The 10,710-nt window shown below is 35.7% G+C and overlaps 1 long non-coding RNA gene across 2 annotated transcripts in view; it reads right to left on the bottom strand.

Moving 5' to 3' along the window:
• Nucleotides 1-10,710, bottom strand: part of LOC138174789 (uncharacterized) — a 49,457-nt gene that overhangs the window by 36,975 nt on the left and 1,772 nt on the right. For both annotated transcript variants that reach the window (XR_011171818.1, XR_011171817.1), the window contains exon 2: nucleotides 7,706-7,829. This is a non-coding gene — a long non-coding RNA (uncharacterized lncRNA). The remainder of the gene's footprint in view (nucleotides 1-7,705; nucleotides 7,830-10,710) is intronic.

The following is a 10,710-nucleotide window of genomic DNA, read 5'->3' as shown; positions in this document are numbered from 1 at the left end:
TCTATCTATCTATCTATCTATCTATCTATCTATCTATCTATCTATCTATCTATCTATCTATCTTTCTATCTATCTAATCTATCTACTATCATCTATTAATCTATCTATTCATATGTAGGTACACATACATATTATATGCATGCATATGTGTATACAGTTGTACACATGAATATATTATGTACATATAAGCAATGCATACTCATGTACAAAAATGTATATATAACTTTCCTTGAAAACACAATGTGAGGGGGGGTAATACTCACTGATTTCCCAGGAATCCTGTTTTCTTTAAGACATGTCTAATTGTTAGGAAGTTTTTTTCTTTCATCAGGCTTAAATATGTCTCTGTAACTTCCCCTCATTACAATTATTTTACTCTTTTGTCTGATAGAATCAGTCTAAGAGTATTGACAGCTCTGCAGCTTTATTTTTTTTTGCTCCAACTGGTCTTAGTTCTGCTTTTAGAGGCAAAAAAATAAATACAATATTTTCCCCCTTCCACATAATAGTGTTTCATGTACTTGAAAGTGCCTAGTATGTTCTCTCAAAGTATTCTCTTTTCCAAGATAAATATTCCCATTTTATCCACCTAGCTTTTGTGCAGAGTTATTCCAAAGCCTTTCATCATAGTCATTGTCAACCTCTGGGTTTTCTTACACTTATAGAATCACAGTTTTGGAGCTGGAAGATCCCTTAAAGGCCCATGGAGTATGAACCTCATGCAAATGAGATGCAGATGGGTTAAGAAACTAGCCCAAGGTCACCCAACAAGTATTTGAGGTAGGATTTGAATTCAGATACTGCTGGGTACAAGATACATTCTCCATCCCCTTTATAAGTCTGCCTCTTAGTATTCTTCCTAAACTGTGATACACTAACAGAACCTGATCCTTTAGCTGTGGTCTGACCAGGCCAGAATACAAAACAGTTACCGCCTCCTCCACCATTATCATAATTATTTAATTTGTTTGGGCCAGGTATTTTGGCTTTCTTAATCTGACCCATAGTGGTTGTCCAGTCAATTTCTTTGTGGTTGATTTGCAAACAGCTAATTTGGCTGGCCTTAGTTATGCTGAAGACTGCTTCAATAAGCATTACATCCTGAAGAAAATTGCCTTTATTCTTAAGTACTACGTACAATCTCCATCCTGACCTTTCCTATTAAAATGACTCACTGAGCAAATTTACAGCCTACTCTAAATGAAGATCATTTCCATGCCTTTTTGGAGAGACCTGTCTGAGCGTTTGGCTGTGTGACAGAATATCTGATTCTTTAGATGTTAGAAGGGGAAAAAGAGGATGATGTCTGAGCTTAGAGCATCTGTGACTTCAGTTAAAGCTAGATGTTTCAATTACTCTAAATAGAGATCAGGACACCCAGCCTGTAACCTTCTTTACCATGTCATAATGTTTTATGAAGAGTTTTATATCCCATGTGTTATGCTGTCATGTCGTTCTGATACCAATTTGGATTGGGTGTAGGAAACAGTCCATGAATTTATAGTGTGCCACAACAGACAACATTGACAAGGTCTCATAAAAGTTTCCCCTGTGTCACAAGGGCAAAATGGCTTTGTTGTATTCTAAGTTTCCTGGTAAACTCAAAGCCTAATGTCTACCATAGCCCCAGTGGGCTCAATTCAAACAGTAAATCAGAAATGTACTCTTTAAAACAAAATGAATCATAGTAGTGAAAATGTAATTGCACTTTAAAATTTGCAAATAGTTTTACATACATGATTTTGTTTGCTGCTTACTACAATCCTGCGAGGTAGGCATGGGTGTTATCTTTATTTGACAAATGAGGAACTTAAGCATCACATAAGATACATAAATTGGCCAGGGTCCTACATAGCTAATAAGCATCAAACTCAGGACAAAAAACAAATAATTCTTGACTATTTTCCTAACAGTTCGGTTCACTATCCATTATATCTGACTGCTTTTCAATTGATATATGCCTCAATTTACTAAAATATAAGTTTTTTAATTTTTTAATCAAATGCTTTATTCATTTCTAGTTTACATCATACATTTCTGCTAGATATTGAGTTACAAATTTTCTCCCGTTTTCCCCCTACCTACCACCCCAAAATAGCAAACCCTCTGGATATCCCCTCCTCCAATCTGCTCTGTCCCATATCTTCTCCCATACTCCCTCCAACTTTGAATTCTGGATTCATTCCTTTCCTCCCTTGTCACCCACCCTTACTGGGAAGATAAGCAATTCAATATAGGTTATACATGTGTAGCTATGCAAAACATTTCCACAGAGGATATATTGTAAAAGACTGACTATATTTCCCTCCCTCCTATCCCACCTCCCACTTGTTCTATTCTCTACTTTGATCCTGTCCCTTTTCAAAAGTAGGGGCTTCCAATTTCCCTCCCCCCCCCTCAGCCTGCCCTCCCTTCCCCTCTCTCATCCCACCTCTCATCCCCTTCCCCCTACTCTCCTGTAGGGCAAGGTACCCTATTTAGTGTGTATGTCATTTCCTCCCTAAGGAAAATCCAATGAGAATAAGGTTTACCCATTCATTTTTGCCTTCCTGTTCTTTCCCTCCATTGTAACCATTTTCCCTTGTCTATTCTCTAGGAGATGATTTAAGCCTTTCTGTCTCTCCCCATCACCTCTCATTACATTTCTCTCTCACCTCTTAATTTCACCTTTTAAGTATTATCCCTTGCTATTAAATTAATCTTGTTTCCTCTATGTACCTGTACACATATATACACACATTCACATATGTATTTGTACACCTATATGCCCTCCTATATAGATATATATGTATGTGTGTGTATATGTATGTATGTATGTATGTACCACACACATTTCTATTGCATTCAACTATTCTCATACTGAAAAATGTTTCATAAGTTACAATGATCATTTTTCAATGTAGGGATGTAAATAGTTCAACTTTGATAAGTTCCTTATGATTTCTTTTCCCTGTTTACCTTCTCATGCTTCTCTTGCTTCTTGTATCTAAATATAAAATTTTCTATTCAACTCTGTTTTTTTCATCAAGAATCCTTGAACGTCCTCTATTCCACTGAATGATGATATTTTCCCCTGAAACATGATACTTAGTTTTGCTTGGTAGGTGATTCTTGGTTTTAATCCCAGCTCTTTTGACCTCCAGAGAATCCAGACCTTTAGATCCCTCAGTGTAGAAGCTGCCATATCCTGTGTTATACTGATTGTGTTTCCACAATATTCAAATTGTTTCTTCTTGGATGCTTGTAATATTCTCTCCTTGATCTGGGAACTCTGGAACCTGGCTATGGTATTCCTAGGAGTTTTCTTTTTTGGGATCTTTTTCAGGAGGTGATTGGTGGACTCTTTCAACCTCTATTTTGCCCTCTGGTTTTAAATATTAGCTCAGTTTTCCTTCAGAATTTCCTGAAATATGATTTTTAGGTTCTTTTTTAGATCATGGTTTTCAGGTAGTCCAATAATTTTAAAATTATTTCTCCTGGATCTATTTTCTATGTCAGTGGTTTTCCCAATGAGATATTTCACATTGCTGTCTATTTTTTTTTCATTTGTTTGGATTTGTTAAATAGTATCTTGATTTCTCATAAAGTCATTAGCTTCATTTGCTCCAATCCAATTCTGAAGGAATGATTCTCTTCAGTGAGCTTTTGCGATTCTTTTTCCATCTGGCAAACTTGGCTTTTTAAGGCATTTTTCTCCTTATTGCCTTTTTGAGCTTCTTTTGCCATCTGTTAGTCTATTTTTTAAGGGGTTATCTTCTTCAGTCCAGTTGTTGACTCTCATTTCATAATTTTCTTCCATTGTTCTCATTTCTCTTCCCATTTTTTCCTCCACTTCTCTTATTTGGTTTTCAAAATCCCCTTTAAGCTCCTCTATGGCCTGTAAGCAGCTCATATTTTTTGGAAGCTTTTGGTGCAGGAGTTCTGACTTTTTCTGTCTTACTCCTGTTCTGTGATTTAATCCTTTTTGTCCCCAAAATAGGAGTCTAATGTTGGATTCCCCTCATTATTTTGCCACTCAATTACTTGACTTTTGCGCTTTTTGCCACAGTATGACTCTGCTACCAGACAGGGAAGATTTATCCCAAATGCTGGGGTTTTCTCAGCTGCCAAAGGAATTAGTTGTGTGCCCTCTCTGTAGCCTCCACATGCTCTGGAAAGCTGTTCACACACCCCACGACCTCCACCCTAGACAGTAATCCAGATCCAAAAAGGTTGAAGGAAGAGCTATTACTCCTCTGACTGGTTGCTTAGTCCCCCTACAATCTGCAGGCCAAGAGCTGAAGCTGCCATGTAGTGGTGGCTGCATGGCCGCCAGTGCCTCAGTAGCTTCTCCTTCCATGGGATAAAGACCTAACTGCGCTCCCAAACTACTGGATCCCAAAGTTCACACTGTACTGACCTCTCACTTTTTCATTAGCATCCATGGGTTGATAATTATGGAAACTGCCATAGCTACTGGCAATCTGAAGTCTCTCCAGCTGGCACCTGGTCAGGCATCCCTGAGGCTAAAACCTTGGGCTTGCTTGGGGCTGGCCTTAGCTCCCAGAGCAATACGTTGGCAGCTTCCTGCTGGCCTCCTGGGCTTTCCTCAGTGAAAGGTTAGCTTTTCTGTGTCATTTGGTGGGTTCTGTAACTCTAAAGTTTGTTCACAGTCACCTTTTACATGAATTGGGGGAAGTGGAATATTTTTAAAATAATATGAGTTCATTTAACATTATGAGATATCTATACCATCTTTTTATTCAGTATGCCTCCTGCATGGGACTTAATTCATGCAAGGCTGCTAAATAACCTTCCTTGAGCACCAATACAGACTAGATCAAGAGTTTCACAATTCCAAAAAGTTGGTTCTGAGATTTAAGCTTAAACTATTTGCCAGAAATACATAAATGAAAAGACTGCACTGGCTTATCTCTTTCAGTTGTGCAATGGTTCTTCACAGGTAAATAATATTTATGGCAAGAGACCTGATCAGGAGAGAGTATTTATCTGGTCATAAGTAATCTATAACCAGTAGGAGGGCAATTACAGTGATTGCTGGGAAAGTGTGCATATCTTTTGTGTTTTTACCCTTAAATACATTAGTAGCTATTAAAACAAATAGATTTCTGGGATTTGGTAGATGATGTAAAATAAAAGAATCTATAATTTTAATTGGCTTATCTCCCCATTTCTTGACCAATCTTAACATAGCATTTGAATGATACATATATGATTATACTCATTCTCTCTTGAAATTACATTATATTACATTGTGATCTATAAATATGCTACATTTCCCTAATATAATTTAAGTCCCTTGAAGGCAGGGATTTTTTGGTTTTGTTATTTCTTCTTTGCATGCCCAGCATAGTGTTTAGAACTATTTCAACATTATCTTGTGTGAATGAGACAGTCCCCTAAGAAGATTCTATGATCTCAGAGCAAAGGGTTTGTGAGAAAATTATGAGATAGAGCCACCACTGCTATCCATGACTTTGTGTCCAATTCAAATGACTTTAGTTTAAGGCAATTATAGAAGAGGTAATTAATCATGCATTATAGAAATATGCTAAATTTAAAAATACAGGAAAACACATTCATATATTTATACACATATGAATATACATTCACATATAAGACCTATATCAACATACATACATGAATACACATAAACATAGATGAACATCAAACACATGTATATATTGTGTGATTACATACATATAATAAGCATTTCATAAACACTCACTTTGAAGCAGTGTAATATTTACCAAGTAATTTCACCTTTCTGAGTCATAATTTTCTTATCTATAAAATGAGTAAATTGGACTAGATATATCTATGGCTATTTCCATCTCAGAATCAGTGATCCTGTCAGTTTAATTTAAGTCTACCTATATTAAGTTCCTAATATGTGCCAAGCATGTTGCTAGTCACTATAGATATAGAAATAAAAACAAAATAGACCCTTCCCTCAAGAAACTGACATTATATTTTTGAGGGAAATTATGTACAAAAAAAAGTAAATATAAAATAGGTAGAACACACTACAAAATAATTTCAATGCTTGTATTTCTAATTGTTTATTGGATATCTCAAACTAGATGTCTCATTGGTACTTTAAACTCAACATGGTCAAAAAATTGTGGTCCCCCCCAAACTATCCTCTCTTTTTAACTTTCCTATTACTGTGGGGGTGGGGGGAGAGTGGGGGGAGGTATTATCAGCCTTCCAGTCACTCAAGTTCAAAACCATCCTCAACTCTTAACTTTCTCTCTCGCCCTATCACCACTCCATAAGCAATCAGTCCTGTAGTATCTACCATTGTTATATCTTTTGTATATGTCCCTCTCTCTGCTCTGACATTTCTACCACACTGATGCAGATTCTCATCACCTCACACTTGCACTATTACAACAGCCTGTGCGGTGTTCTGCCTGGCTTGCCTTTTCCTTCACTCCATTTCATACTCTTCTCAGTTGTCATATTGATCCTTCTTAAACACAGGCCTAACCATGCTGCCCTTATCCTTCCCTACAGAATCAAACAGAAAGTCCTCAGTTTAGTTTTTAAGACTCTTTATAAGCTGACTCCTTCCTTCCTTTCTAGTCTTCTAACATCTCGTTCTCCTCCATTGGCCTCCTTACTGTTCCTTGCACAAAGACACTTCATTTCTCTACTCTGGTCATTTTCACAGGTTGTCCCTTATGCCTGGAACATCCCTCCTTATCTCTGATGCCTTGCTTTCCTGGCTAGTTTCAAATGACAGCTAAAGTCCCACCTTCTTCCAGAAGTAATCCCTTTGAGTTATCCTTGTTTGTACATAGTTATCTGAATGTTGCCTCTCTTCTCCTTTGGACTGGGAGTTCCTTGAGGGGAGAAACTTGTTTTTTTTTTTACTTTCTTTTATCTCTTGTGTTTAGTATACTAATAGTATATTATATTATATATAATGTTTATAATACATATATATTATATGACATATATGATATTTATTATATTGCACATATAATAACATATTATATATCATATATAAAATAGTATATTATAGTGCCTAGAATAGGTACATAATAGGTGCTTGATTAACGATTCTTAACTGACTGACATTTTGCTGACTTCCTAGATCCAGAAGGATAGGGCAAAGATGGGAGGGCAATTAGTCATGGGATATAGCCTGAAGAAAGTCACTGAGGCTGGAGAAGGGATGGCATAAACTAGGAACAACAAGCAGGGCAGTTTGTTTAGAATATAAATTTGGAGCATCCACCCCAAATGTTCCCATGGACTATTTGTGCCCAACCTATGGTAGAGCATACTGAGATCCTATTGGTCTGAACAGCCACAATTGAACACATTGAAACTTGACTCTAGCATGGAGATGTCATTTTGGTCCTTTCTGGAATGCAGGACAACAACCAACCAGATCATATGAAAGATAACAATCTGTGCTCAGTGTGCAATGAAAATCTGATACCCAATTTTGAAGGACTTTAAATGCTAAGCAAATAGTTTGTATTTTATCCTAGAGGCAATGGTTGGTTGGTTGTTGTCCTTCATTCTCTAAGAGGACCAAAGTCACATGACTATGTTGGAGTCAAATTACAGTGTGTCCAACTGTGCCTGATCAGACCAATAGAACTTGAAATTTTCTACTACAAGACTGCAACAAATAGGCCATATAAACATAGAGGCAAAAGGGAGCTACTGAAACTCCCTTTCTCCTTACCTTTTTCTTCCCTTGTTAACTTTCTTTTCAAGGTTGATGGCCTCTAAGGATAGAAATCTCCATCTTCTCACTTTGCTCAGTACTTTTTGCTTCCTATTCATTAAAACCCAGGAAAGAAATCTATCTGTGAAATAAGCAAGAAATTAGTTTTCTGTATCCTTACAGTGACCCTGATGATACAGAGTGTCTATTCATATTATGAGTTATTACTATCTCATTAATACCATTTTCATTCCATAAAGAGAAGGCAAGATATTTTAAGCATTATTTAAAAATTTTTAACTTTTTATTTCTTCTTACATGAATAAATGAGAAAAGTTTTAAACCTTTTTACAGAAGTAGTTGCACTAATGCCAATCTAAAGTAAAGTAGCTGCAAAGAGGGTTGTTGAGTATTAGAACACTCAGGAGCATGACTTTTAATCATCAAGCTATAAGTATAAATTTCTGGGCAAGCACCAACCTCCCTCTTTATCCTCACCCCCAGGTCATCTCACACCAGTCATAGATTGGAATTCTCTTTTCAGGTAGGATCTGAAATAAAGTAATGGACCCAAGAGGAAGTCCAGGACCTGTTGGCATTAAATGCCATTGCAAAGCAAAACCTCATCAAAACATAGGTCCCTGGGGAAAGGATAGTCAGTTAGATCTTTTTTTTTTCTTTTTTTTCTTTTTTTTTGTCCCCTACCACACCTGCACATGCCACTATTGGTCACTGTCAGGAATATATTCTAATACAGAAAATAGCTATATGTGTCTATAATCAGCCAGGATTCATATAAGCTCTGCATTTAGAAGCAAATTATTTCCTCCAAAAGTAAATGAAAAGAGCAATTTTAATTTCATGTATTTCTTTCAATAACTTGCCCAAGTAACAAAAAGTAGCTGTACTGAATTAAATAATTTTGATGATTTTCTTTGATAAGATCTTGTGTAAATTAAGGGAAAATTAAGTCAGTGAATGCTCCTTAGAGGGATATATTGTCTATAATCAGACTTCAGAATGCAATCAAATGTATATTATTCCTAGTGCCCTCACTATGTATATAATTAAAACACCTGAATGATTTGTCTCACTTGTTAGGAATTTTGCTTTATGTAGCCCTTGCTATGGGTGAGAGGTGTTTCTTTTTTTTTCCTTCTGGGAAGCAGTTAAGAATTAGTTCAGTTTACTATGATTTATGCATCTAATGATGCTCTTTCTATCTACATGAATTGTAACCTGTCATCATCTCATTTATATTGTCTTTATTTTACATAGCAATTCTCATGTGCCTTACTGTAGTACTTTGTGAAGTAAACCATTTGAGGTGACTTTAGTACTTGGAAGCAGCCTACTTATACTGAGTCATAGACCTTTAACTTTCACATATTTGTTTTAGTGCTTCATGCTAGAGAAGAAGAGAATAGATCACATACTGTTACATATAACAGTCCTTTGAGTGTTTGCAAATAGACTCATCTTCTCCAATTTAAATTATCTCTAGTTCTTAGAATAGTTTCTCATATGATAACATTACATGACTCACCAACCTAATCACCCTTTAAGTGGATATTGTCTAAATTTTTAATCTCATTGAATGTTTATGGTCCAGAACTAGACTTCAGAAAATAGTATAACAATTTCTTCCTTAAAAAAAATTACTACATTGGTATTACATAGCTGAAAATTATATGAACATAAAGTCAAGACCTGGACTTAAGTTTATCTCTGATTATGACTGGTTGTATGAGCATGAGTATGTCAGTGACTTTCAGTGACTCGTGAAATAATCTACAACTATAAGATACAGATGTTTGTGAATCTTTATTAGGAGTTTCCACGTTGGATGTTCCCTATAATCACTAGTCTAAATTTACTCCATCAGGACAAAAACGGTAAGTCATTTTGGGGGGTATATTTTACATAAAGCTGTTGTCAAGCCACATATTCCCCAGGAAAGATATGTTCTTACAGATTTACCATTACCAATGTCAAACCAAATTTCTTATCATTCCATTCCCATTCCCCCCTCAAAAGAAAAGAAATTTCATATCTCTGAGTCATTGAGTATACATTTTACTGAATATATATTCAAATTGAGGTAACATACAGGAAATGGAACATATTTACACAGTGAAATATATTTCCCTTTAAGGTAAGAACTAATTTAGTCTCTGTATCCTCAGTATAATTCAAACACAACTTAAAGTCTTCATAAATGCTTGTTGGATTGCTTTAGATCAACTAGAATAGGTAGATAGGTAGGTAGATACAAATAGACATATGTATATATATATATACATACATACATATCTCACTCATATATATTCAATTACTCCCATTAATCCTTGTTAGATGTCATCTTCTTGATTTTGGTTATTGTTTAAGCATATTGATATTGCTTTGACTCCAGATTCTGTCATCTAAGGCATTTACTTCTCTTTTAGCTTTGGGTCAGCCATAGATTTAAGGTCTCATATGCTATAGAAAAAATATTTATTTGCTGCACATTTAAGTTTCGTATTAGTATACTTTGAATAAAGGTCCCACACACATAACTAATCATTAGGGTTTACTGCTGAAATTGCATTTAACTTTTTTTTTTCTCCTGACATTTTATAGTCTTTAGTAGGTTGCTTATAATGCAAAAGATTAATAAATAAAGGCAAGCACAAGTGTCATGTAGGAAATTCTCTGTTTATAGTCATAAATAAAATGGATTTTGCCCTTTATACCACTGTAGGAGAAAAGCAGTTAAAGAGAAGATTAGAAATATAAGAACATATTCTCCTGCTCATATTTAACATTTAAACTGGCATCTTTTCATGGCCTAATGAGACAATTTGATCACCTCAGATGATTTTGTATGATTGTTTCAAAACTCATCTTTTAAAGGAGTGTTCATATACATTTGATTAACAGGCAATAATAGAATAATAGGTAGTGGCTGCTCATAAGTTTGATATCCCTTCCCCTGACCTCATTTCTCCTCCTCCTCCTCCTCCTCCTCCTCCTCCTCCTCC

Source organism: Petaurus breviceps, unplaced genomic scaffold, assembly GCF_028583685.1.
Source record: "Petaurus breviceps papuanus isolate PSGF00001 unplaced genomic scaffold, PetGlider_PUasm1.0 76, whole genome shotgun sequence".
In the NCBI taxonomy this organism is placed as follows: Eukaryota; Metazoa; Chordata; class Mammalia; order Diprotodontia; family Petauridae; genus Petaurus; species Petaurus breviceps.
This window is presented reverse-complemented; position numbering and strand designations above follow the sequence as displayed.